The sequence below is a fragment of the Lissotriton vulgaris genome, unplaced genomic scaffold (assembly GCF_964263255.1).
Source record: "Lissotriton vulgaris unplaced genomic scaffold, aLisVul1.2 SCAFFOLD_8170, whole genome shotgun sequence".
Taxonomy (NCBI): domain Eukaryota; kingdom Metazoa; phylum Chordata; class Amphibia; order Caudata; family Salamandridae; genus Lissotriton; species Lissotriton vulgaris.
In genome coordinates, this window is record NW_028247741.1 from 38425 (window position 1) to 65343 (window position 26919).

General features: G+C 48.8%; 1 long non-coding RNA gene across 1 annotated transcript in view; it reads right to left on the bottom strand.

Moving 5' to 3' along the window:
* The window catches only part of LOC147665058 (uncharacterized), a 48554-nt gene extending 26274 nt beyond the window's left edge, over window positions 1-22280 (bottom strand). Inside the window, exon 1 of the long non-coding RNA XR_015305055.1 lies at window positions 22227-22280. This is a non-coding gene — a long non-coding RNA (uncharacterized LOC147665058). The remainder of the gene's footprint in view (window positions 1-22226) is intronic.
* Window positions 22281-26919: the final 4639 nt, after the last annotated feature.

Genomic DNA, 26919 nt, shown 5'->3' on the forward strand with positions numbered 1-26919 from the left:
AAAGTGCAGTAATTCCCATTCACACGTTTATCAGATCATGTTCACATGTGGGTATTTTTTAAGCTGGACAGCTATGAGTTGGCCCTAGGATGGAGAAAACCCCTCTGTCCTACAGGTTCATATTCTGACACAGAGTGCAGACTAGTAATTGACTACATTTCTTGAAGTATATTTGGCACAGACTGTCTTTAGGTACTCTTTCTCTACACTTGAAATGCGTCACATGCATATTGGTTGATAATTGGGTGCAGTGCACATTAACACATCCACACGGTATACACCTGTTACAACGCAACTTTTACAACTACCTACTGTTACAACGCAACTTTTACAACGCATACCATTACAACGCATTGCGCTGGGGGGCGCTCTAGGATAGGGAATAAGTATAATTTACTATCCAACACCTTCCCTAGGGTCCACGGGGACTGGAGTTAGAATGGTAAATTATACTTACCACTATCCAGCACCTCAAAGCTCTATGCGTTGTAATGGTATGCGTTGTAATGGTCGCGTTGTAACAGTAGGTAGTTGTAATGGTATGCGTTGTAACATGGTACATCCCATCCACACACATATTTTACAACAGTTGCATTTAACGATGCATGAACATTATTAGACTTGAGCTTGAAATAATGTTGCATAGTATGTTGCAATGATTATTTTTATTTTTATTTTATGTGCTTCTATAGCGCCTGAATATATCCCCGAAGGGGTATCTCCGCGCTCACAGAGCAGGTTCTCGCCGTGCAGACCCACATTAGTGATTTATGGAATATATTCCGGGCAAGCAGATATCTTCCCAGGACAAGTATATTTCTGTAAAATGTTGTCCATTAGCCAAGTAGATTTTTGACAAATTTCCACACCCCTGCAATACATGGGATATCTTGCTGTGGGGGAGTTATTTCCCACCTACTCCAGACGTCTCTGGGATTTATAAGTAGGGTCTCTGAGAATAAGCATGACTGAGCTACTCAGATTTTACTGTTGAGTATGTGCGCCATGTATTTACCACGTTGGGCAAACCATGTTTGACATGATGGGCGCCATGTAGCGTAGTTCCGATAGTACCCTTTCACGCAGGACCTACGCTGTTTACGGATAACATATACTGTGGGCTTGGTGGCAAACTGAGTCGGTACACCCCCATCGAATACATCAGCCTATGTTTTTGCATTTGTTAGCTCGCAGTGCTATTAGAATCTCCTATTATCAGAGAGATTTGTTTTATGCAACTTCAGAACATCATAACCCCAGACTCGTGAAAACAATATACTATTTTTCACCCAGTCACTCGTGCTTGCATGTTTTGCTCTCAGTGAGAAACACAGAAGAAACAGTTGAGTGTGTTTACAATTAGAATTTATTGTACCGTGGTTCTTCTCATGTAAAATAAGTGCGCTGCTACAACTGTAACACAGTAGCAGAGATACAGAACCAGCAGTACAGTGAATAAAAAAATAGTATTATTCTACCATTTTACAATAGTCATGAACTATACATGAATATGAAATGCATTTATAAAATAAAGTGCATACTCCTAAGATGCCTGTCTAGATGTACCTAAGTGTACCTAGCATGTAAGTAGGTGCGAAATAGCCTAAGCCTAAGAGCCTAAGTCTAAGAGCCAAGAAGCCCACTAAGCTTTAGTCGAACCCCCAAACCTGAACAGTGAGAGTGTGGGACTTCGTCCTGGACTTGAGTTGGACACCCCGCAAGGGATCATCAGACCACTGTCAGCTGGAGGGATGGCATGCCGGAGCCACAGCGTCTCTGGTCAGTGTGTCGACCTTGACGTCTTGGTTCCCTCCTGCTTAATGATAGCAAGAGGTGCTGTATTTATACAGTCTATGTGCGTATGTTCCCCATTGTTCAGTATATGTATACATATATATATATATATATATATATATATATATATATATATATATATCCAACTGCTTTCTGTCTCTCCCACGCAGCACCACAGAAATAACGGACCACCAAGCAGCATAGAGTAGTCGGGTAGGTTTATTATCCTTCCTTTCCACTCGGCATGATGCGTTTCGGGTAACGAATCTCTCTCTCTCACGGGAATCCTGTCTACTCAGCCACCGCGTAGTCAGTCATGCTATGCCACCAGCAAAACAGGACATGGATCCAGTCTTGGAGCCTCAATTATTTATTGCCCAAAAGGTCAGAGACGCGTTTCGCGGCTTTCGCCGCTTGTTCACTCGACAATTGTTATGCAGTTCGGAAACATTTTAAAGTGGCAGTGCGTTTTCAGGTGTATCACGTGATTAACATTTTCAATTGCAATGGAAAAAATACTTTCGCGTGTTTTTCTTCACAATACGGTGTGCAAAACTTATCATTATTTATATGCAAAATTTGCAATAAAATAAATAAATAAGTATATATATAACAGTAAAATACATTATAATACATTATAACCCATGACCCTGCAAATATAAAATGTCTTTAGCTTAGGTACAGTTCGATATGAATTTGTTCAATTTTCAATCGACATCAATGTTTTCACAGTAAAATACTGGTCCTAGGCTTTTTGCACATTTGGAATATTGATTCTGTAGTAGGGGATCTCTGTGTATAGTCATAATCTAGTGAATAGTCCCGCCCATGTGCGTGGACCCCGGAGCAATCAAAAATAATCTCTTAAAGTGTCGAAAAAATGCAGAACTGCACAGACACTTAAGAGAGAATTTAAAGACAGATAATGCAGCCTATAACCAGGCTACACTGTCCAGTACTTCAACTAGAAATTCCACCAAAAATCCAGAAACAGCAAAGCCTGTCCAGATTTCCCTTGCCTTAGCAGCAAAAACCCTCTGGAATGATAGAGAGGAGGACATGGACAGACAAGCCCTATAGGCTACCATTATGTGGCTCAAAACAGGATAATGTGCCTTTCAGAGAACTTTCCAGAACTTCACAGTATCCCAGAATGCACTGCAGGTCCCTTTTACTTTCAGTTCTTTTTTCCGGCTCCTGCAAGCAGGACCCTGGAGCATTGAGCTCTCCCTTTTTAAGGGTTTTTGGTGATTTTTTCACTACTTTTCTCAAAGTTAAGTGCTTTATTGTACTTGGTGCCTTTCTCTTTGGTTCTTGCACTCTGTTTTTTGTCAAATATGCCTGAATTATTCGATAAATGCCCGGAGTGCTCCAGGAAGAAGGCCAAATCAGATCCGCATGAGGTGTGTATCCTCTGCCTTCCATCTTCCCATGTCCCAGAGGAGTGTGTGATCTGTCAAGGCTTCTCTGGCAGGACCCTGAAGGACAGAAAGAAGATCAGACTTCAGGGCCTCGAAGAAAGAAGACTGAAGGCACAAGGTGGGTCTGGAGGGGTTTCATCTGCCCATGCTGAGGACTCTGGGGGGCTCCCCAGGGGTAGGAAGCCCAGCAAACGTCACCATTCTCCACCTGGGTCGGTTGCGCCCACTACGGCATTGAGAGGGATGACTACGGTCTGTTCTCCATCGTCGGAATCGAAACGACGTCAACGCTCGGCGTCGAAGGATGTTACAAGACCATCGAAGTCCCCGGTGACTGTTTCATCGTCGTCCTCGTCGACGTTGGCGTCGAGCGATCGACGTCGACAGGCCAGGCGTCGGCGCTCGCCGTCAAGGCGACACCGCCGTTTGCCGTCGGCTAAGAGGAGGCGTTCATCGTTGAGGAGATCCTCGTCGTCGAGGTCGCCGTCGAGGCACAGGTCGCCGTCGCGGCACAGGTCGCCGTCGAGGCACAGATCGCCGTCGAGGCGGAGATCGCTGTCAAGGCACAGAAGATCGCCGCCGTGGCGCCGAAGATCGCCGTCGAGGCGCCGAAGAACGCCGTCGAGGCGCGGAAGGTCGCCGTCGAGGCGAAGGCGTTCGACGCCGAGGAGGAGACGCTTGACGCCGCTGGGCCGATGCTCTCCGTCTGGTTGCCGTTCTTCGACGTCGAAGAAAGGGGGTAGGAGGCCTGGCGCCGTGGGAGGTTCACTAAGGTCCCAGGCTGGTAAAGAAGGCGATTCACCAGGCTCGGTGTATTCCGAGGTGTATACCCCGTCGGGGAAGGTGACTCCCCCTCCTCCACTGCCGAGGGGCCCCCCTCCGAGGAATCCTATTCCTCCTCCATTACCTCCACCGCAACCTGGGCCTGGGTTGCCAGTGAAGCCGCCTCCGATTCCACCGAGGTCGACTTCGTTGCCTATTCTTCCGACGCCTCCCAAGGGTACGCCTAAACCGAAGGCCCCGGCCAAGCCCAAGAAACCCGCTCCGGTGGAACCGTTTGATCGCCCTAGGCCGAGGAGGTCACGTTCCCGCTCCGGACGGAGAGGAAGATCGAGGAGTCGCATGAAGGCGGAGGCGGAGACCCTTACGGCTGTGGGCTTGGAGAAGCCCAAAGAGAAGAAGTCCTACCGACCGTTCCAGAGACGGTTCGGTGCACAAGGAAAAGGACGGGGGCAGTCTTCGGGACAGCAGCAGCGTCAACAGCAGCAGTTCCGGAGACCCTTCCAGAAAAGGCAGAAGGGTAGAGGGGGACAGCAGTCCTCTACCGCGAACAAGGGCCCGGCCGGGTCTCGACCCTGAGCGTTTTTTTTCCCTTCATCCGTTACCCGCTCCGGTGGGGGGGAAGCGTTCAATTTTTTCTAGCAGAGTGGAGAAAAATTACTCAGGACAAGTGGGTGCTGAATATTGTTTGCAATGGATACAGTCTTCGGTTTATCAGCCCTCCTCCAGCAATCCCTCCGGTCAGCTCGCAGTATCAACTGCGCGAGCTCCAGGCGGAGGCCGATATCCTGTTAAGGAAAAGGGCGATAGAAGACGTACCTCTGTCTCAAAGAGGAAGAGGTCTGTACTCCCGGTTCTTCTTGGTTCGCAAGAAGGACAGTAACGAGTTCAGGCCCATTCTGGACTTGCGACAGGCAAACAAGTGGATTCGCAGAGAAAAGTTTTGCATGCTGTCGTTGCATCAGATTTACCCTCAGTTGCAACAAGGAGACTGGCTTTGTGCAATAGACCTACAGGATGCGTACTTCCATGTGCCCATTACGTGCAAACACAGGAAGTTTCTGTGATTTCAAGTCGGCACCAACCATTATCAGTACACAGTGCTGCCATTCGGGCTGAAATCTGCGCCCAGAACATTCTCGAAGTGTATGGCAGTGGTAGCGGCACACCTAAGGAAGAACAAGGTGTTTGTCTAGCCGTACCTGGACGATTGGTTGATCAAGACCTCCTCCTTCTCGGAAGCTCAAGCACACTTCCAGAAGACGTGCATTCTCCTGAACAAGTTGAGGTTGCATATCAACATGTCCAAGTCTGTCCCGATCCCGGTCCAGTGCATTCAGTACTTGGGAGCCACCATCAATACACTGTCAGCAAGCGTGTCTCCTTCGGAGGAGCGACAGCGATCGATCCTTCGGAAGGCTCAGGCTCTTATGACCTCTACATCTACAACAGTGAGGACGGTGTCTTCTCTACTGGCGTCGATGGCCTCTTGTATCTTCCTCACTCCTCATGCACGGCTACACATGAGACCTCTGCAGAAGTGCTTGGAGGACCAGTGGGATCAGAGGAAAGGATCTTGGGACGACAAGATACGACTGTCGCTGCATGCTCGTCTGTCCCTGAAGTGGTGGTGTTCAGCGGAGAATCTCCTCAGAGGGGTTCCCTTCCACAAGGACATTCCCACTCAGACTATCGTGATGGATGCTTCTCTCCACGGCTGGGAACGCATTCCGGAGACTTACAGATTCCAGGTTCGTGGTCTCCAATGGAGTCCACGTATCACATCAATTTCCTGGAACTCAGAGCTGTTCACTTGGCACTGAAGGTCTTTCATCCGTCCTTCCAGACCAACTCTCTGCTTGTACAGACAGACAATACGACCACAATGTATTACCTCAACAAGCAGGGGGGCTCGAGATCGCGCACCCTGTCTCAGGAGGCGCAGACGATCTGGCACTGGCTTTTGGCCAGAGGACTGACGATAACGGCTACCCATCTACCAGGTGTGCAGAATGTTCAGGCAGAGGCACTGAGCAGACTGATTCAGGAAAACCACGAATGGGTCATAAACGACGAAGTACTAGGAGAAGTCTTCGAAAGGTGGGGAACTCCAGACGTAGATCTGTTCGCCACCGTCGAAAACAGCAAATGCCGAGACTTCGCCTCCAGGTACTACCAGCAAGGGACACTGAGGAATGCGCTATGGATCAACTGGTCGAACAGCTTTGTGTACGCTTTTCCACCCATTCCCCTAATTCCAGCGGTGCTCATCAAGCTGTCCCAGTCCAGGGCATGGATGATCCTGATTGCCCCGGAATGGCCCAGGCAGTGGTGGTTCACGGACCTGCTTCACCGGTCTCTCCTTCCGCACATACGGCTGCCGTGCAGGTCGGACTTTTGGAAGGCTTGAAGAAAGTGTTCCCTCCTGTCAGGCTTCCTTCGCCTTCATGGGAATTGAATGTGGTGCTGTCCAGATTGAAGAAGGAGCCTTTTGAACCTTTTCATAAGGCTTCATTGCAGCACCTGTCCTGGAATGCGGCGTTCCTCGTGGCCATTACATCGGCCCGCAGGGTGAGTGAAATTCAGGCGTTGTGTTGCCAAGAACCTTGTACTGTATTTCATGCTGCTAAGGTTGTTATGCGTACCCACCCTAAATTTCTTTCCAAGGTTATTTCTGATTTTCATGTCAACCAGACTATAACTTTGCCTAAGTTTTTTCAGAATCCTTCATCTCCAGCGGAAAGGTCCTTACATTCCCTGGATGTTAGGAGGGTGTTGAAATTTTATCTGGATAAGACCAAAGATATTCGTAGGTCAGACCAATTGTTCATCAATTATGGATCAGTCAGGACGGATCTTGCGGCCTCTAAGCAGTCCATCTCTAGGTGGATTGTGTCCTGCATACAACTGTTATCAGAAAGCTAATAAGACCTTAGGAGGTAAACCTAAGGCTCATTCCACCAGGGACAAAGCTGCCACGACAGCTTTGCTCCTTAATGTTCCTATTGCAGAAGTATGCAAGGCCGCCACTTGGAAGTCGGTTCATACCTTTGCTAAACATTACTGTCTGGACACTGATGCCAGGGAAGATGCTCAGGTTGGACAGGCTTCGCTGCGGAATTTGTTCACACAATAGTGGTGTGGATTTCTTTTCTCCACCGCCGCTTTGGTGTGGGGATGGGATTGCCATTCTATTCACTAGATTATGACTATACACAGAGATCCCCTACTACAGAAGGAGTAGTTTCTGTCCTGTAACTCCAGTTCTGTAGTAGGGGTATCTCTGTTATAGTCATAAGCGCCCGCCCTCCTCACAGGTGGAGAGATATTCATGTAAGGAATGCTACAGGTCTGGCGTGTTACGCCTTCAAAAATAACTGAAAGTAAAAGGGACCTGCAGTGCATTCTGGGATACTGTGAAGTTCTGGAAAGTTCTCTTAAAGGCGCAGAATCCTGTTTTGAGCCACATAATGGCAGCCTATGGGGCTTGTCTGTCCATGTCCTCCTCTCTATCATTCCAGAGGGTTTTTGCTGCTAAGGCAAGGGAAATCTGGACAGGCTTTGCTGTTTCTGGATTTTTGGTGGAATTTCTTGTTGAAGTACTGGACAGTGTAGCCTGGTTATAGGCTGCATTATCTGTCTTTAAATTCTCTCTTAAGTGTCTGTGCAGTTCTGCATTTTTTCGACACTTTAAGAGATTATTTTTGATTGCTCCGGGGTCCACGCACATGAGCGGGACTATTCATTAGATTATGTCTATAACAGAGATACCCCTACTACAGAACTGGAGTTACAGGACAGAAACTACTCCTAATCTATCAAGCTATATTTATACTCAAATAGTAAAGTGTGTTTAGGGTCATACGGTGTTGAGTTAGATCAGCTGTTATTGCACATAATGGTTTTCTTGTAAAATACATCAACACATTTCTAATTGTGAATGAAATCAGACATTGTTTTTGGAAATAATTAAAGTTAGTGCTTAAAGTGCTGTGTGAAAAATAAAATACATATTTTTTGTTATTTTTAAAACTCGATGTTTTTAACTCTTAAGTTCTCACGAACCCATTATGCATTCAAGTTTTTTTATATATTTTTTTTAACGTTTCATATACTTTAAATAGTGCAGTGTTTTCAAAAGATCGTTGTGTATATCGCCTGACTCATTGTGTAAACCCATATCGTGGTTTACATCTCAGATTACTCTATTTGTTTTCATTTGGCCACTCTGCATCAGATTAAAACGGCTGGGGAGTAAAGTTACCTTAATAGTCTAATGTCCTAGCTTTTACAAATTCCTGTTTAATACATATATTGATTTGACATTCGACACTGAATAATTTCTTACAGTGTATTCATATGTCAAATAAATATCATATTTAAAAATATAAATAAATATTAAAAAATCCATAATAAAAATTCATTATATTTACAAGATATCTGTTTTGTAAAAAGTACAGCTGTTTCTCTAGACAAATGGTTCATATTTTCCTCCTTTCATTTCATTTGGACATCCTAGTATAATCTTCTTCATGGAGTTAACGTGTAATTACTCTAGACACGTGTAAATATCCTCCGTTATATTCAAGCCTCGTGGCTGTTTTGAATCCAATAATAAAATATATCTAGTCTCCAATTTTCGTTATTTACTTTCTCTGTTACCTCCGCGTCTGCTTGGGGAAGATTGTATCAATTAAATAATATGACAACCACTTGTTGTTTGATCCGTGGCATTCCTTAAATTGTCTTGCAACCGGATAGGTGTTGTCCATATTGGTAATTGCGCGGATATGTTGGAGTATTCGCACATTGGCTTGTAACTTTGTACTGCCCACATATATTAACCCACATGGAAAGGGGAGACCTCTCGGTCACCCCGAACGTATGGCTGGGCGCCCCGCCCGCCCGGGAAAACTTGGTAGGCGGGGCGCGTGTACCCGGCCGGTATGCCCAAAGTGGCGTGGTTGGAGCACGCCCCCGCCGCCGAAGAGGGTTGTCCTAACACCCGCCCGGAAGTCCGTGCACTTTTGGGCGGGATGGGGATGCCGCCCCGCCTCCCCGCTGCAAGTTAAAAGGCGCGGGGGGTCCAGGCAGGCGTCCTCTTGTTCCTGCGCTCTGAAGGCTGCACCACTCGTCGCTCGTGAGCCCTCAAGGGAACAAGCAGCAGTTTTTGAATGTGGTAATCGATGTTTTTCTGTTTCAGTCGTCGACGCGTATCTGGGATCCGAGGACCTGCACAGATGTAAAATGTAATGTAATGTAATTTGACTTATATAGCGCACAAATCACCCGAAGGTCTCAGGGCGCTTGCTTAGGGAACCCGTCCTGGTATTCCCCTGTGAGATACCCCCGGCAGGGTATCCACAAGGTGAAAGCCAGGCATCCCGCCGCGAGGGGCCGTAGTGGAGATTAAGCAAGCTATTGCCCAGAGTCGCAGAGTGTGACCCCGTGAGTTGAGTAGGCACCGGCGCGAGAATTAACGAGTCCGTGGAATTTTGAGCCCGAGACCCTGCCGCGTCGGGAATCGAACCCTGGTCCACGGCCGCTCTCAGCCTCCGGGTCTGCCGCCTCTAACCACTGAGCCACACTTCTCCACCAGAACGTTGGATATGCCTGGAAAGAAGAATGGGAAGAGCTCCAAGATGGAACGGATGCTTCGCACACTGGTAAATCAAGTGTTGGCGATGGACAGGAAATTTGGTAAAGTAGACCGATTGGGTCGCAGCTTAGCGGCGCTCCAGAAGAAAGTGGAAGCTCAAGCGGGGCCCTCAGGGAGACCTAAGAGGATCGTGGGGCCTGCTTTGCCAAACGTTACTCCAGGGGGGGACAAGGGGAAAAAGAAGAAAGGGAAAGGGGGTCCTAGCGAGGTCCCAGTCCCGATGGAACTTCCGCTGGTCTCAGCAACCCCAGCGGCCAGCCCGGTGCCCGCACCGGATGGGGGATTGCCAATCCCTGTGATTATCACACCACTGGATAAGGAACAGGTGCCCCCGGAACTGGTGATGCATCTAGCCGCGGTATTGCCTTGGTTGAAGAAGGGAGCGGGGGGATCCGTGGCTGCGGTAGATCCAGCTGAGGAAGCCAGGCAAATTATCGACCAGCTCAGGCAGGCAAGGGGCTCTGGGGCAGGGAACATACCTTCTATTCCTCTGCAGGTGGCGAACACGGCCGCGGTCGAGAACCAGAATAAGGCGACGGACACGACCGGAGGTACGACAGAAAATGGTAAGAGGTCGCTCCCAATAATGGGGGAGGGCGCTGTACCTTCAAGGCGGGAATGCCTGGCACAACATGTTCCGATGGCCACGAAAGAGATGGTGTGGGCGAACAAATACATTAATATGTTTTCATTGTTAACGGACAATCGTGAATTAGAATATGCCAAAACCCAGAAAGATTTGTGGCACCCCAGTGAACGGAGGGCAAAAATGGCAGAATTCAGGTTGGAGGAGTCTATGATGAACTGGATCAGGGCTTTTTCTGTGTTTGTAGCAATTATGGGTGAGCGAACATCAGAATTGTTGGGAGACCTTGCATGCTACCAGAGCAGGATCACGGGCTTCCATGAGAAATATGGAGGGGACGCATGGAAAGGGTACGATGTGTCGTTCAGAAAAGAAAAGAGTTTAATGTATCGCTGACTTAGGATTGTTTGGACACTGTATCTTGGCATGCGCAGTTCACCTCGGGCTCGGCGGGAGGAACAGGGTCGTGTGTGAATGGTTTCAGGGCTGTTCAGCAGAAACATCCACAGCCCTTTCAACCAGCCCACGGGGGAGAGACTCAGTCTAGATCAGGCGGGAATGGGAATAAGCGAGGGGTATGTTGGGGTTTTAACAAGGGAACGTGTAGTAGGCCGCAAGGAACATGCAGGTTCAGGCATGCCTGCGCAGGTTGTGGTAACACCTCCCACCCCAAAACTAGCTGCCGATCCAGAGGCAATGTTACCGGAGGAAAAGAGGGTACCAAGCAGGATTGACACAGTGCCTCGGATGACTAAACAATCGTCCGTGGATATTTTGGCTTTGACTCCCTGGCTGAACAAATACCCTGATCATGTGTCCGCCGGGATCCTGAGAGATGGCTTCTCGTATGGTTTCAGGATCCCGGCGGGTGATTTTCGGGGGGCCCCCTTATGCAGAAACCAACTGTCCGTTATGCACAACCCGACGGTGGCCGCCACGAAAATTGCAAAAGAGGTTCGCTTGGGGCGGGTTGCAGGACCATTTGGTGAAATACCAACGGCCAATTTTGTGTGTTCCCCATTAGGGGTAGTTCCCAAAAAGGAGACAGGCGAATTCAGGCTCATTCATAATCTATCTGCACCAAGGGGGGCTTCCGTGAATGAGGCAATCGATGCAGGCATTTGCAGTGTGAGGTATGCATCATTTGTCGACGCCGTAGTCATGTTGAAACGCCTAGGCCCCGGTGCATTGTTAGCAAAATCGGATATTGAATCCTCATTTAGGTTACTACCGGTGCATCCCCAGGATCAGCACTTGTTGGGTTTCGCATTCCAGGGGAAGTACTACATGGATATGTGCATGCCGATGGGTTGTTCAATTTCTTGTGTCTACTTTGAAATGTTTAGCTCATTCCTGGAGTGGGCATTCTCGAAGGCCTCAGGGCACTAACATGTGATGCATTATCTCGATGATTTCCTGTTTCTCGGCCCGGCGGGCTCTCTGGACTGTGCACGGGCATTGCAGGAATTCTACGTGCTCATGCTGGGTTTCGGGGTTCCGTTGGCGCCAGGTAAGACAGTTGGGCCAACTACCTTCCTGGAGTTTCTGGGTATTGAACTAGACTCCGTGGAGGGTTGCTTCCGTCTGCCGGCGGAGAAGACCGCAAAATTCAGGGCCTCCTTGCTACAATGTCTTAGGAACGACAAGGTGACACTGCATCAACTACAGCAAACAGTGGGACAGCTGAATTTTGCACTGAGGGTTATACCGATGGCTCGCCCTTTCTCACGATCCATTGCCCAGGCCATGGTTGGCCTCAAAGAAGGGCACCATCGCATGAGACTGTCGGCAGAGGTTCGCCAGGACATGCTCATTTGGCTGGCATTCCTGGCGGATTTCAATGGCCGGGTAGTCTGGAGCAAAGCCCCGGACTCGTCAGCAGAGTTAGGTTTATGGTCCGACTCTGCGGGCAGTGTGGGGTTTGGCGCAATCCTTGGTAAACCGATGGTCGGCCCAGAAATGGCCAGCATGGTGGGAAGCAAGTGGGTTGACGAGCAACATTGGTTTCCTAGAGTTATTCCCGATCTGGGTAGCGTTGTCGGCCTGGCCAGAAGAGTTCCGAAACCGCTCGGTGATATTCTGGTCTGATAACATGACTGCGGTTGAGTGCATTAACCAGCAGGCAGCACGCTTCAAGTGGATATTGCGATTGTTGAAAGAAATTGTGTTGAAATGCTTGAAGCTATGTACAATTCAGGCCAAAACATGTGCCGGGAGTACTGAATAATGCATCTGATGCGCTCTCTCGTTTCAAAATGCAGGCATTCAGGGAGTGCTTACCCTCAGCGGAGCTAGTGGCAGCGCCATTTCCCGAAGCATTATGGCAAATCGGCGCCCCGGACTACAAAACTTTGTGGCAGCCAGTTTAGTGAACAGGACAAGGAAAGCTTATGAAGGGGCGTTCCGCTCGTACTGCGCCTTTTTGGGCCCTGCATGGGAGCATAGATGGTGTCAGGAGGGGTCCTTTACCCAATTTTTAGTGGCACTTCATGAGGAGGGCCGGTCGGCGGCAACCGCCAGTCGGTATAAGGCCGCCATATCGTTTATGGCTCAGCTTCAAGGGATCAGGGACCCGGCGGATTCCTTTATAAACTAGAGGAGATATGCTCCTCACCCAGTGAGGTTGCCCTATTACGGGCAGCATTTGCGTTGGCATTCTACGGGGCCCTGCAGGTAGGCGAACTAGTGGCTGCCATTAAAAGGGATACCGAGGGGGGTCTGCGCAGGGACCACACGCAAGTGAGGGGGGGATTCCCTGATGATCACGATTGCCAGGTCAAAGACAGACCAGAAGCCCAGGGGAGTAGCATTGTGTTGCAGCGCGCTCCGGGTAGTGCCTGTTGTCCAGTGATGCACAGTGAGGCCTACCTAAAACAAAGGGTGGCGACATGGGGGGGGCCTTGCTGCAGCATGCTGATGGCACCCAGTTAACAAAGTTTCAATTCCAGAGGATGCTGGCAATCACGATTGCAGCTGCGGGCTTGAACCCGAGTGATTTTGGAACTCATTCATTCAGGATAGGGGCCGCTACAGAAGCGACGTCCGGGGGTCTGCAGGCAGACAATGTTAAACAGTTGGTGCGCTGGTCTTCGAACTGTTTCAAACGTTACGTGCAGTTGCACATGTTGTAATTTACTGAAGAAGTGCATTCACGCTTGTTGTCTTTTGTTTGGATTACAGTTTCACGAGCCTGTGACGCAGGGCGGAAATTGGGACCGGCCCGTTATCAGCTAACCACCACTTCAGGAGCAAGGAATGGAAGACGAGTGGTCTGGGTCGTGGGCCACTCATACGTGAGACGTGCCACGGACATATTCAGGGCAGGTGATGCGATTCACACATCTGAGGAATATGGTTTCAGGGTGTCCTTCCATGGGAAGGGCGGTTTGTGTATTGACCAACTGCAAAGTTTTGTCGAGGAATTGTTAGGGCGGCACAGGTCACCGCCATCAGTAGTCATAGTACACATTGGGGGCAATGACTTGGTGAGGTTGGGCAGACGGGCTCTAATCAAACACAACCTTTCAGCAGTTAGTTGGTTAGCAAAGACACTCCTGGGGTGCAAAATAGCTTGGTCACACAATTTCGAGGAGGGTGTGGAGAGGTGGGAGGTCCACGACAGCGTTGAACCATTCGGTAAAGAGGGTCAACAATAAAATGGAGAAATTGTTTCGATCTAACCACCTTAAAGTATACCTCACGGGTGCATCTGGGGGGACCGCTGTTATTCAGACGATGGGGTACACCTGTCCAGGGTGGGGAATGACATTTGGATAGGAGACATGATAGCTTGGCTAGCGGGATTGAGGAGACATGACCTATAGGAGTTGTGGGGGAGGCCAGATAGTCGGTCAACTACCTGGCCTGTGGCGGTAAGGTCATGATCGGTGAGCAGTGATTTCAAGGTCCCTAGCGGGGGGAGGCGGCCGTTGGCCCCTCCCACGGGGGGCGGCACCCATTACGGATGGGATCGCCCAGGGGGAGACGGCCATAGGCCCCTCCCAGAGGGGAGACGGCTATATGCCCCTCCCACGAATTTTCCAGGGGCCGGATATCCGCTGCGATGGAAGAGAGTGCAGGGAAAAGGGGGGGGGGGGGAAAGAGCCCACGCTGTCCTTCTTACGGTTACCCTGCACGGGAACTCGGACGACCTTAGGATGGTGCCGAGTGGAAGGGGGCCCCCATGACAAGTGAAGTTACGGTTGGCTACGAGGGCAAAGCCCTCTGCGCATGCGCCACTCACACGTGAGGGCGGAAATTTGGTGAAAGGGATCTGACACCGGTTAAGACCTTGCCGTTGGCCCCCAACGATAGGATGTACAAAATTTGTATGCAATGCATGATGTCATGATGTTAGGCTCAGTTAGGAAAATCTTTGTATTAGAGATTTGTTAAGGTTAGCCTGAATACCTGTCTTCATCAAGTGTAATGAAAGTTGAATTTTGTACATGATAAATGAAACGTTTTTAATTTAAAGTTTTACATTTTGTTTCATATTTTATTATAGACAATGTTTCTTGGGAATCGGATTTGCTTTTAATAACATTAGATGTGGTAAATCTATACACTTGTATAGCCCATGAAGATGGCATGAAGGCAATCAAGTGGTTTCTAGACAAAAAACCAGAGAAATATAGATCACATACCAAGATATTGCTGAAAATTATATATTTCTGTTTACACCATAACATTTTCCTTTTTTCAGGCCAGTTATTCAAACAAACAAGGGGGACTTGCATGGGCTCGTGCTTCTCCCCCAGCTACGCGAACTTGTTTGTGGGCTGGTGGGAGAAGCATGAGGCATGGGGTGAGACCAATGAGATGTGGGCTGACAAAATCTTAATGTGGACTAGGTATATTGACGATCTTTTTATTATATGGCGCGGCGATCGTACCTCTGCTGAGGAGTATATCGCCGTCCTTAATAATAACAACTACAACCTAAAATTTACCGGTACTATAAGTGTAACAATTTGCTACTTGAATTTGGAGGTTTTTATATACAACAACACCCTCCAGACGAGACTCTTTAGAAAATCTACGGCAGGCAACGCCGTGTTACATGCGGCCAGTTACCATCCGAAGAGCCTCATTAAAAATGTCCCCTATGGCGAGTTTCTGCGGCTCAAAAGAAACTGTTCAGTTGAAACTGATTTTAAAGAAGCTGAAGCGTATGCTAGCAGAAGGTTTTGTGATAAGGGTTATTCCAAGAGCTTACTTGTACAGGCTTCAAACAAAGCGTCAGCAACCGACAGGAGGGATCTTCTGTTGGTAAAAAATGTACCAAAAGTGGAAGACGAGGTGAGAATGATCACCAAGTTTAACACAAAATCGGGGGACCTACTCCACATTTTTAAGAAAAACTGGCACATCTTAAAGACTGACAGCGTTTTAAAAGGGCATCTTTCTCAGCAACCTTTGATAACATATCAACACTGCCAGTCACTTTCTGATCATTTAGTCCACAGTCATTTTTCCTCAAAGTCCAAAACGAAGGAACTCTGTAACATCAAAGGGTTTTTCCCCTGCTTGCGCTGCAAAGCCTGCAAAGGCAGTAGGAAGGTATCAGAATATCCGGCCAGAACAGGAGAAGATAGACCCAATAGGAAAATACACAAACTCCTTGCTTACTTACTTACTTACTTGCAATTCAGATTACACCATTTACTGTCTTGAGTGCCCGTGTAAGAAAAGATACATAGGGAGTACTATCAATCCCACGAAACTTAGAATCCTGGAATATATGCGCGCAATCGTGAAAAAGGATTAAACCTATCCGGTTGCTCGCCATTTCATGAACATCATAAAAGCGATAGGGATCTTCTAAGTTTTTATTGTATCGACCAGGTTAAACGTCTGGAAAGAAGGGGCGACAGGGAAAAGGCACTTAGAGTATTAGAATCACGGTATATTAATGACTTGAAAACTAAGACTCCATGGGGCCTAAATAATGACGAGGAATTGGGGGTCCACCTCTAACTGTGCACATGGGATCATGCGATGAAATATTGTTATTCTTGTCCATTATCTAACTGATAAACCGAAAAACTTGCTTACAAACTGAAACCTACTCAAAAGCCGACATCTAATTTTGAAAATAAATATAGCAGAGGGATGATTGCCCATACAGGGCCACAAAACAAAAAAGTGAAGTAAATGGACTATAAAAATACCAAATAGATCAAATTGATAAGATATTCTGGTTCTGAATATTATTAACGGTATACATTGGGGGATACACCCCTACAAAGCAAAAATGTACATAAATGAGCATTTCATTGTGACAATACAGGATCAGAACATCTACTCACTCTGCATAAATATAAAAATAAGAATGTGAGAATGCACTATAAATATCAGATGTTTGCAATAAAAAATGTTTTTAATATGCTCTAAGCACTTTATTTTTCGCCATGATAAACACTGTCAATATATGTGGACACATATGTTTAAAGATGGCCACCACCGTTGACAATATTTACCATCGTTTATGTCAATGATTGTAGAGATGATAGGTGGGTTTAAAGTGGCGTATGATTGTTTGCACAAACCGACACAGAGGAAGCTAGATTAGGGAAACGCGTCTGTCTGGGGTGAGGGGGGGTCTGCAAGAAAAATACTTGAACCGGATACCAGCGTGCTTGCCATTTTTCCGACTTTATTTTCGGATTGTGTAGATATATATATATATATATATATATATATATATATATATATATATATACATATATACACACACACACATATTATATAGTATAACACTTAAAAGAAAGAGGAATGATAGATAGGCCCATTCGTTTTGTTTTCAAGCTATGGGAATTATGTCTTGAAGGCTGGACCTTGATTTTAACTCCCCAGTGTTAGGTCTGTTTCCTCTGAACCCAATACCCCAGTTTGACTTTTATTACATTTTCTTTACTTTAAAAGTCTTTTACAATTAGCTTTGTATGTAGAAATTGGAAGGTATACTCAAAGAAGATCTAGCATGAGATTGTGATTATGAACTTTACAGACTTTTTTACTTCATCTCTTCCCTCCTTCAACCCTATGTTCCCCCTCGCACTCTCCGGTCTTCCCAACTGGCCCTGCTATCCATTCCCAGATATAAGAGAAAGAAACATGGCGGGCTTAAGTTCTCCTATCTAGCCCCCACTCTTTGGAATTCCCTCCCTCTGCCCCTCAGACTGTCCACTCCATACCCCAAATTCAGATCTTCTCTTAAAACTTTTCTTTTTACCGAATCCTACCAATAAAACTTCCTCTGTTGCTTCTTCATCTGCTCTCCTCATTTTGGCGCCAAGAAACCTAATGGTGTTAGCTGCGCCTTACAAATTTCTTTAACATAACATAACATAACATAACATAACATAACATTGTGTTCACTGAATAATAAAGCACAAAAAATGTATTGCTTAATGCATATTCATGTTCGTTTAGAAAAGACCACCGGTTCCAACCATCAATCCACAGAGCACTCATTGGTGATTAAAAAAACCACAGTCAACGCAATCTGCTAAAAATACATTCTGCAGAGTCTTGTCGATCAGTTGTGTATCACAGGTGTGTGTCATTACTCTTATCGCAGTTCTTGCACCCTGGGCTCTAATACCACAATCTTCCGCCTCCGTCCACATGGACACATCTTTGAATCATGTTGCAATTAAAACGACTGTGGCAGATTTCCACGCCACAGCATTGTTACATTAGGAAGCGCGCTGACAAGATAAATCACAGTGCGTTGGACCAGGACTTTCTTCAGTCATCTCATGATGCCAAACAAGCAGATCCTGTGGTGGCTGTGTGAGCCAGTCCTGCCTGTCACCTAAGATAGCTCTCCGGTCACTGCATGCCAAAAAGGCTCTATTGCCGTGCATCTCCAGACCATTTGGTGAAAACAGTGGAATTGTTATCCCAACTAGAGCATTTACTGCCTAAATTCAGATATAGTTGAAGTAAGTCTTGTGTAGGTAGTGCAACAGAAAGAGTGTGAACCATACATTCCAAGACAAGAGTGCTAATTGCTAATATCATTCCACCATTTTGCCCTGATGTTATTCAATATATCAAAAAGTGAACTTAGAGAGTTAAATACATGTTATGGTGTAATTTGGTGGTTAAGATGTTGAGGTAGCCTTTACAAGCTTTCAAAACAGCTGTAACCCTAGACACTGAACAAAACAATGTGGTGGATGTAAATGCACGGTTTACTGGTAAAACAATACCATATCTGAAAGAAACCCCTCTTTAAAGTGGTCTGCAGTGAAGGCTGAATGTGATAAACAAAAAGCGTGCTTAAACTTTAAGAAGACAATAAAAACGAGTACAGAGCAAACATCACCATGTAATATTCATTCAGCCCAGTACATGATAGCAGTGGAGTTCTGCCATGAGACTCACTGAAAGGCCATACCTGGGAAAACGGTGAAGAGATTACAAAGAATGTACAGAAATATTTCACACTCAGAAAGGATAAATAAGGCAACTGTAAAAGTGATGGAAAACCGGAGTGCAAAACCGACATGAAATAAACTGAACAGGGCTAGCACAACAATGCAGTTATTTGGACAAAGCGCTAAAGTACTCGTATCTACTAAATGATAGTAAATATTGCAAGGAAATATCAGAAATGATCCAGCTTCAACAAGTTCAACATTTCAAGGAGTACGAATGCATGGGTTTGAGGTGGAGTTGGAGGTGAACCATATGATACAGAAAACCACCCCCATTTCTCAGGCCACACCCACGCACGACTGAGCGACGAAGGTGCGCCAACGGTAAGCCCGTCTGCGCCCGTCCGTGCCTGGACCGCGCCCAGTGCCAGGACCCCTGGCCCCCGCAGACCCCTGCCCACCCGCCGGACGTACGACGCCGCCACCCTCAACGCACTCAACGCCGGCCGAGTCCCGGGCTGCTACCGAGCCACCCCGAGACGCACCCACGGACCCTTCTGCTGCAACTCCTGCAAGTTCACCTGCATCCGGACCTGCACCACTCCAGCAGTGCCCAAGACCTCGACGAGCAACAGCAGCAGCCACCTGAGATGCATCCTGCTCAACACCCGCTCCGTCCACAGGCACGCCATCGAGATCTGGAACCTGCTCGACACCACAGCCCCAGACGTCGCCTTCTTCACGGAAACCTGGATGAACGCCTCCTCCGCGCCTGACATCGCCATCGCCATCCCAGACGGCTACAAGATCATCCGAAGGGACTGCATCAACCACACCGGAGGAGGCATCGCCATTGTCCACAGGAACACCATCCGCATCACGACCAACACCGATGACACCCTCGCTACCGCCGAGCACCTGCACTTCCAAGTCCACATCAACCCCAAGACCACCCTCAGAGGCACCCTCATCTACAGACCCCCTGGACAACGCACACAATTCAGCGAAGACATCGCCGACTTCATCAGCCCGCACGCCCTCTGCTCCGCTGACTACATCCTCCTAGGGGACCTCAACTTCCACCTGGAGAACAACAACGACCGCAACACCACCACCCTGCTGGACAACCTCGCCAACCTGGGACTCAAGCAACTGGTGACCACCCCCACCCACTACGCCGGACACACACTCGACCCCGTCTTCTCATCCAGCAAGGACATCGCCTTCAGCCACGCCACCGGACTCCACTGGACGGACCACAGCTGCGTCCACTTCAGCTTCGCAAGGACCATGATCCACCACCACCAGCAACAGGCTGCACGCAGGAACTGGAACAAGATCACAGCCGACCAGCTCGCGTCCTCCCTGAGCATGAACCCTCCCACCAGCACAACGAACCCTAGCCAGGCGGCCACCAACCTCACGAAGTGGATCAGCGACTGCGCAGACGAGCTCGCCCCCCTGAGGACCCCGCCCAGCAGACCCGGCAGCAAGAAAGCCCCATGGTTCACCGACGAACTCAAGAGCTCCAAGAAGAACTGCCGAGCCCTCGAGAGAACCTGGCGCAGAGACCCAACACCGGACAACATGACTGCCCTCAAGCTCGCTACCCGGAAACACCACCAACTCATCCGCGCCACCAAGAAAACTGCATTCAAGGAACGACTGGACAACAACGCACACAACAGCAAAGAACTCTTCAACATCGTCAAAGAGCTCTCCAACCCCAACGCCGGAAACAACGACATCGCCCCTTCGCAAGACCTCTGCAACTCCCTCGCCTCCTACTTCCACAACAAGATCGCGGACATACACAACAGCTTCAGCACTCAACCGACGAGCACCACGACCGAACCACCGCCCCCCACCACCACCCTCCGCGCCTGGACTCCGATCAGCACCGAAGACACCGTCCGCACGATGAACTCCATCCACTCCGGATCTCCGACCGACCCCTGCCCTCACCACGTCTTCAACAAGGCCGACGCTATCATCGCACCCCACCTGCGGGACATCATCAACACCTCCTTCGACACCGCTACCTTCCCGGAGAGCTGGAAGCACGCCAAACTCAGCGCTCTACTCAAGAAGCCATCGGCTGACCCCACCGACCTCAAGAACTACCGCCCCATCTCGCTGCTCCCGTTTCCTGCAAAAGTCATCGAGAAGACCATCAACAAGCAGCTGGCCGCCTTCCTCGAGACGAACGGATCCCTCGACCCCTCGCAGTCTGGCTTCCGGGCCAACCACAGCACCGAGACCGCCCTGATCGCAGTCACCGATGACATCCGAGCGCTGCTCAACAACGGAGAAACAGCGGCCCTCATCCTCCTCGACCTCTCCGCGGCCTTCGACACTGTCTGCCATCGTACCCTAGTACAACGCCTCAGCAACGTCGGAGTCCAGGAGAAGGCACTGGAGTGGATCATCTCCTTCCTCGCCGGAAGAACACAGAGAGTCCGCCTCCACCCGTTCAGATCTGAAGCCACCGAAGTCATCTGCGGCGTCCCTCAAGGCTCCTCGCTCAGTCCAACCCTCTTCAACATCTACATGAGCCCCCTCGCAGACATTGCACGCCAGCACAACCTCAACATCATCTCCTACGCCGACGACACCCAGCTGATCCTCTCCCTTACCAACGACCCCGCCACCGCCAGAGCCAACCTTCACGAAGGGATGAAAGAGGTAGCCGAATGGATGAAGAACAGCCACCTGAAACTGAACTCGGACAAGACGGAAGTCCTCATCCTGGGATCCTCACCCTCCGCCTGGGACGACTCCTGGTGGCCCCCCGCCCTAGCAGCGCACCCAAACCAACAGACCACGCACGCAACCTGGGCTTCATCCTGGACTCCTCCCTCTCCATGACCAGACAAGTCAACGCCGTCTCCTCGTCGTGCTTCAATATCCTGCGCATGCTACGTAAGAACTTCCGGTGGATCCCCACCGAGACCAGGAAGACGGTCACCCAGGCCCTTGTCACCAGCCATCTGGACTACGGCAACACCCTCTACGCCGGAACCACCGCCAAACTCCAGAAGAGACTCCAGCGGATCCAGAACGCCTCAGCACGACTCATCGTGGACATCCCCCGTCGCAGCCACATCTCCGGACACCTGAGAGATCTGCATTGGCTCCCGGTCAACAAGAGAATCACCTTCCGTTTCCTCACCCACGCACACAAAGCCCTACACAGCCAAGGCCCAGGATACCTCAACAGCCGCCTCAACTTCTACGCTCCCAAACGCCAGCTTCGTTCGACCAGCCACGCCCTCGCCGCCGTCCCCCGCATCCGCAGAGCCACCACAGGGGGACGGTCCTTCTCCTACCTCCCTGCCAAGACATGGAACTCCCTCCCCACCCACCTCCGCCTGACCCAGGACCACCTCGCCTTCAGGAAGCAACTCAAGACCTGGTTGTTCGAGCAGTAGCAGATCCCCCCCCCCCCCCCCCCCCCAGCGCCTTGAGACCTTCTGGGTAAGTAGTGCGCTATATAAATACGATGATTGATTGATTGATTGATCTATGACAACGAAGTCTGCAATAGTAAGTAATACACGTGTGAAACATAATGATGCATGGAGGAGCAAACTAACCTTGCAGTGACTGTTTGATTATCTTCATAGATGTTCATCCGTCCAACAAACCTGCAACAAAATAATGAGAACAAAATAATGAGAACATCTTTGAAGGCTTTCCTTTCTGGTTTGCAATAAGTCAAACTCAACAAACACGAGGGACATCAGATATCAACTCTGGCATAATCCTATAGGGTGACCAGCTCAAACTCCCAATCCTGAATTCTTGACCTAGAAGTAATTCTTTTCAGAAGTGTTAGTCTACTTAGTATAAGAGAAGCAACACAAGTCTACAACACCCAAAATTCATTACGATATCACAGGAACGCCAAGAAATGGATATATTGGCCGCAATACCTGAAGGGAGGTGATTCCCTCTATGACTTACTAGGATGTAGAAGAAAATGCATGTCCCTAAGTCACACTAACTTGTCTTGACGTACTAAACACAAGTCTGGGGACACATATAAGAAGTTACAGCCAACCTTTACTATAAAAGGAATCCAAGTCATTTCACATGACCATAACATTCTCTGAGCAGGCGCAGACTATTGTGTGTGTACTAAACCTTTGATTACGATCTTAATCATGTACATCCTGACCAGCATCCTGGTACAACCTGAACTTTGCAACATTATCTGACATTCAATATCCTTAGGGATACTCTGCCTTGGATGTTCAAATAATGATGCACTAGGATGTAGACATGTTCACCTGGCCCATACTTGAAACTTGCTGTGGCGCAAACAGGGACAATGCACCTGTTACATAATACAGGCCCAAATGTGCATCCTAGATGCGGACTGCAATATCACCCAAAATAAATGTCTTCCTGCTATCTAAAAATATGCAAAAAATAACCGTAACTATTATTTGAAGTCACTAATAGTACTTACCGTCTCATTGAGTAATGTTGTGATATGCATAGTGAGGCAAAATGCTAGTTATACATAAAGCAATTCCACAAGCACAATAAACATTCATCTTAAAATAATGTTTTCTACTTCGATCTAGTATTGGCATATTTTAAAAAATGTGCAAAGGTTCACAAACCATACTAATAAATCAAAATAAATAACTTGATTCAATGATCAGGTGGACCAAAAGCAGGAATGAGGCAAAAGACGAAGGTCTATATGAAGTCACAAAACTCTAATGTGACTTGTAAAACAGTGGATGGCATGGACACGCCATCACCCCTCCCATCCCCTTCAGAAATTATTGTTCTCTTTCTACTTCTAACGAGCTCTTCAGATGGAGGATATGTAGCATAAATGTGTAATCAGTACAATAACTTAATTGCGAGCTGAATTTTTTACTAACATGTTTTAGGAATTTTCGCCACTGATTAAAGCAGGATTCTTTTGTAGCTCCACAGATCAATTTTTTTTCCCGTTTTGTAAACTCCAGAAAAATGCCATCAGTGACGGCTTATCAGGCAACCAGTGTGGATTTTTAGAGGAAGAAAAAGGACATGGAGCTCAAACGCTCCCTGTTTACAGCCTAAGTGTCAGTTGCTGTTCCCCTCGAAAGCATGCATCAACACTGCCTGTAGGCTCTGGCAGCAGGCTTTATTGCACAACTCTGCTGTAAATGATTATTACAGAAGAGCAGTATGCCAAGTTCTTATTACGGTGAGTCCTGATGTCACTGGCACAGGTGTCCATGCTGCACAAGACTTAAAGGCAAGAGCTCTCCAAGGCAGCAGCTGCCAGTCATCCTTTGGGAAGTAGACCCCCTGGGAAGGATACATTTAGACCAAGGGTGGCTTGGTACCTGGAGTGGGACATGTGGACTCTGCACCATGTCAGGCACAGAATACTAGATGAGTCACGGATCTAAAAACAGCCCCTCTCTGCAAGGCCACTGCAGATAAACATTAATGGAAGATGTTAGAACCGGGGGTCTCTAGTTGGCACAGGTAAGTACCTTAGACCAAGTAGGGACCCTTGCTTCTAGTCAGGGTGAAGGAATAACCCTCCGAGATAACCCCCGCTCACCCTCAAGGTAGCATGGCGTGAGCAGTCTAGGCTAAACAGAGGCAACGTGGATAATACTTGCACTTAACACAACAATAATCCCCAATCCACCACAAACTGAGACCACACAGGTAAGTATATTTTATAAAAATATATAACTTTATCTAGTTTCAGCATATAAAAGAAGCAGTTGCATGATAATCACTTCTGTAGACAACTTAGCCTTTTATCTTAAAGGTTGCACTTAATTCTTAATGGTTCTTGTAAATAGGCAGCAAAACAAAACAGTCTCAAGTCCCTTAAATCAGGTATTAAAAATAATGCCCCTGATTGCTAAATGATGCGCTCGAAAAACGAGCAGTCCAAACAATGCCAGCGTTTTAAAGATATGCCAGGGTTATTATGTTGACCAGGCTCTTCAAATGAGCAAAGAAACAATGCCAGCGTTATTAAATTATGCCCCCAATGGTCCCCTGGCTTCAGGGACCACAAGCGCTCCTAGCGCGTCTCACCCGGTATCCTCAGGGAGGGGGGACTTCTTTCCCCGTGCTCGCGGTGACGCGGGTCCCCCAGGGGCACCTCGCGGGGGAAGGCTCAGTGTTGCTCCCGCCCGGCCGGTCTCCGGACGCTCTCCGCCCGCTCTGGATCCTTCAAAGAGCAGCGGGGAGCAGAGACGGCAGGCCAGGGGCTGGAGCACCGGCGGAGATCCCTCGGCGAGGTCAGGTCACTTCTTCCCGGGCCCGGCGGTGATCGCGTTGGTTCCCAGCTTCTTCGGCTGCCTGAGCAAAGGCAGCCAATCCCTTCGCGGCTCCTCAGGCGAGCCTCCACAGCACCCGGGAGTCAGCCAATGGCAGTGCGGCTCCCGGGACAAACAACGATGACGCTCCGCTCCCTAGGCCAATCACGGCCCAGCACTGCTGATGACGCTGCGCCACACGGGCCAATCCCGTCGCGGCGTTAGTGAGGGGGCTCGGCTCCCTCCACCAATGGGAGCGCGGCGGCTTCGTTCTTCGCCGTTTGAGCTCCGATCGGGATGGCGCTTCAGACAGAGGTTCTCTGGCCCCGGGCAGCGGCGGTGATACGGCCAGCAATTGTTTTTCAGCGCTCCTTGCGCTGCAGAGGCTCACAGGTCTCCGGTATGCCCCACACACGTGTCGATGAACACGTCGACCTTGGCAATGCAGCAGGCTGGGTCAGCGCGGCGCTCTCAAGCAGCAGAGAGCAGCCAATGCGCTAAACAGGCAAACCACACGGTTTCACGATCTCCTCGCCACACAGCAGCTTCAGGGGGGGGGGCACAGCAGATTCTTGTAGCCTTGGGCAACCTTTGTGTTCCTGGGTTGCAGACAGGGAGCCAGCTCTTCTCAGGCCCTTGGAGATTCAAGTTGTAGACACAGCATACAGCAAAGTCTCTTTAGTTTCAAGCAGGCAGGGACACAGCCCACAGCAAAGTCCCTTTCTCCTCCTCAGCTTCCAGGGATACAGCAGAACAGGTCAGCCCTTAGAGCACACAGCAAGGCAATCTTCCTTTAGTTCTCTCGCCGTCCTCCTTCCAGCTGAGGGTCCTTCTTGATTGTCGAATTTCAGAATCTAATCTTCTGTAGTAAAGGGTCCTTCCCTTATACCCCTAAACGCCTTTGAAGTCCCTGGTGCAAGGGGGTCCTTGGCTCTGGAATGTTTCTGGCGTTCTTCTTCCTGACAGCTTCAGGGCCAGAGGTGACAGCAGGCCGGCAGGGGAGTTAGCCAGCACGGTGGTCAGGCAGGCACAGCCCAGCACTATCAGGCGCTTCTCTCTCCCCTTCCCCGGGCAACAGATGTCGCCTTTCACCCCTGGGCTGACTCCAACCCCCTCCGGGGCCCTGCAGCTCCTGTCATGCAGGCATTCCACACACACAGGCCCAAGCACACAGAAAGGTTTAAACAAAAGAACAGCCACTTTCTAAAAGTGCTATTCTCAACCCCAGGATCCAAAAACAACCTTCACTAAAAGATGTGTCATTTAATTCTGAGTTCAGGGATATCTTTCATTGATGTTCCATCTTGTTCCTATAGGGAGATAGGCTGGGGTCCAATGGGACCAGACTCCCCATGTTACCCTAGGGAGCCTTACAGCCCTACAGCAGTGAGCACACAAAGTGGCTGCTGCTCTCTACCAGTGCATGTTACCTGCACTAGTACATGCTCTCCCCTATCCATACACTGCACCCTGCCCAGGGGGGTACCTGGAGACTTCCATAGGGGTGGCTGATGTGCACAGACAGGGGAGGGTTAAGCCCAGCCAGTGGGGACACTGGCCAGGCGGACATGACAGTCCACTGACTGCACACAGGCCCTGCGCTGGCAGGCCTGAGACACCATTTTAGAGCTACTCATGGGGGTGGCGCAATCTGCGCCGCAGGCCCACTAGTAGCATCTGTCATCACCAGCCCTGGCACACACAGTGCACTTTACTAGGGACTTCATGGTGATACAGATATGCCAATCAGGTATACTCAATCAATATGACAATTTACAGAGGGAGCACTTACCCTCTGACACTGTTCAGCAGTGGCAGAGGGTCCAAAGCATCTAAACCAGCAAAAACGAAATCCAGCACAGCATCAAAAATACATGAGTCAGAGGCAAAAAGATGGGGGAATAACCACGCCAAGGATGTCAGGTCTAACACGTGTCCCCTCCAGCTGAAAGTGGGGAGAACTACCCAACCTCTTGGGAGTCCTCATCACTAAGGC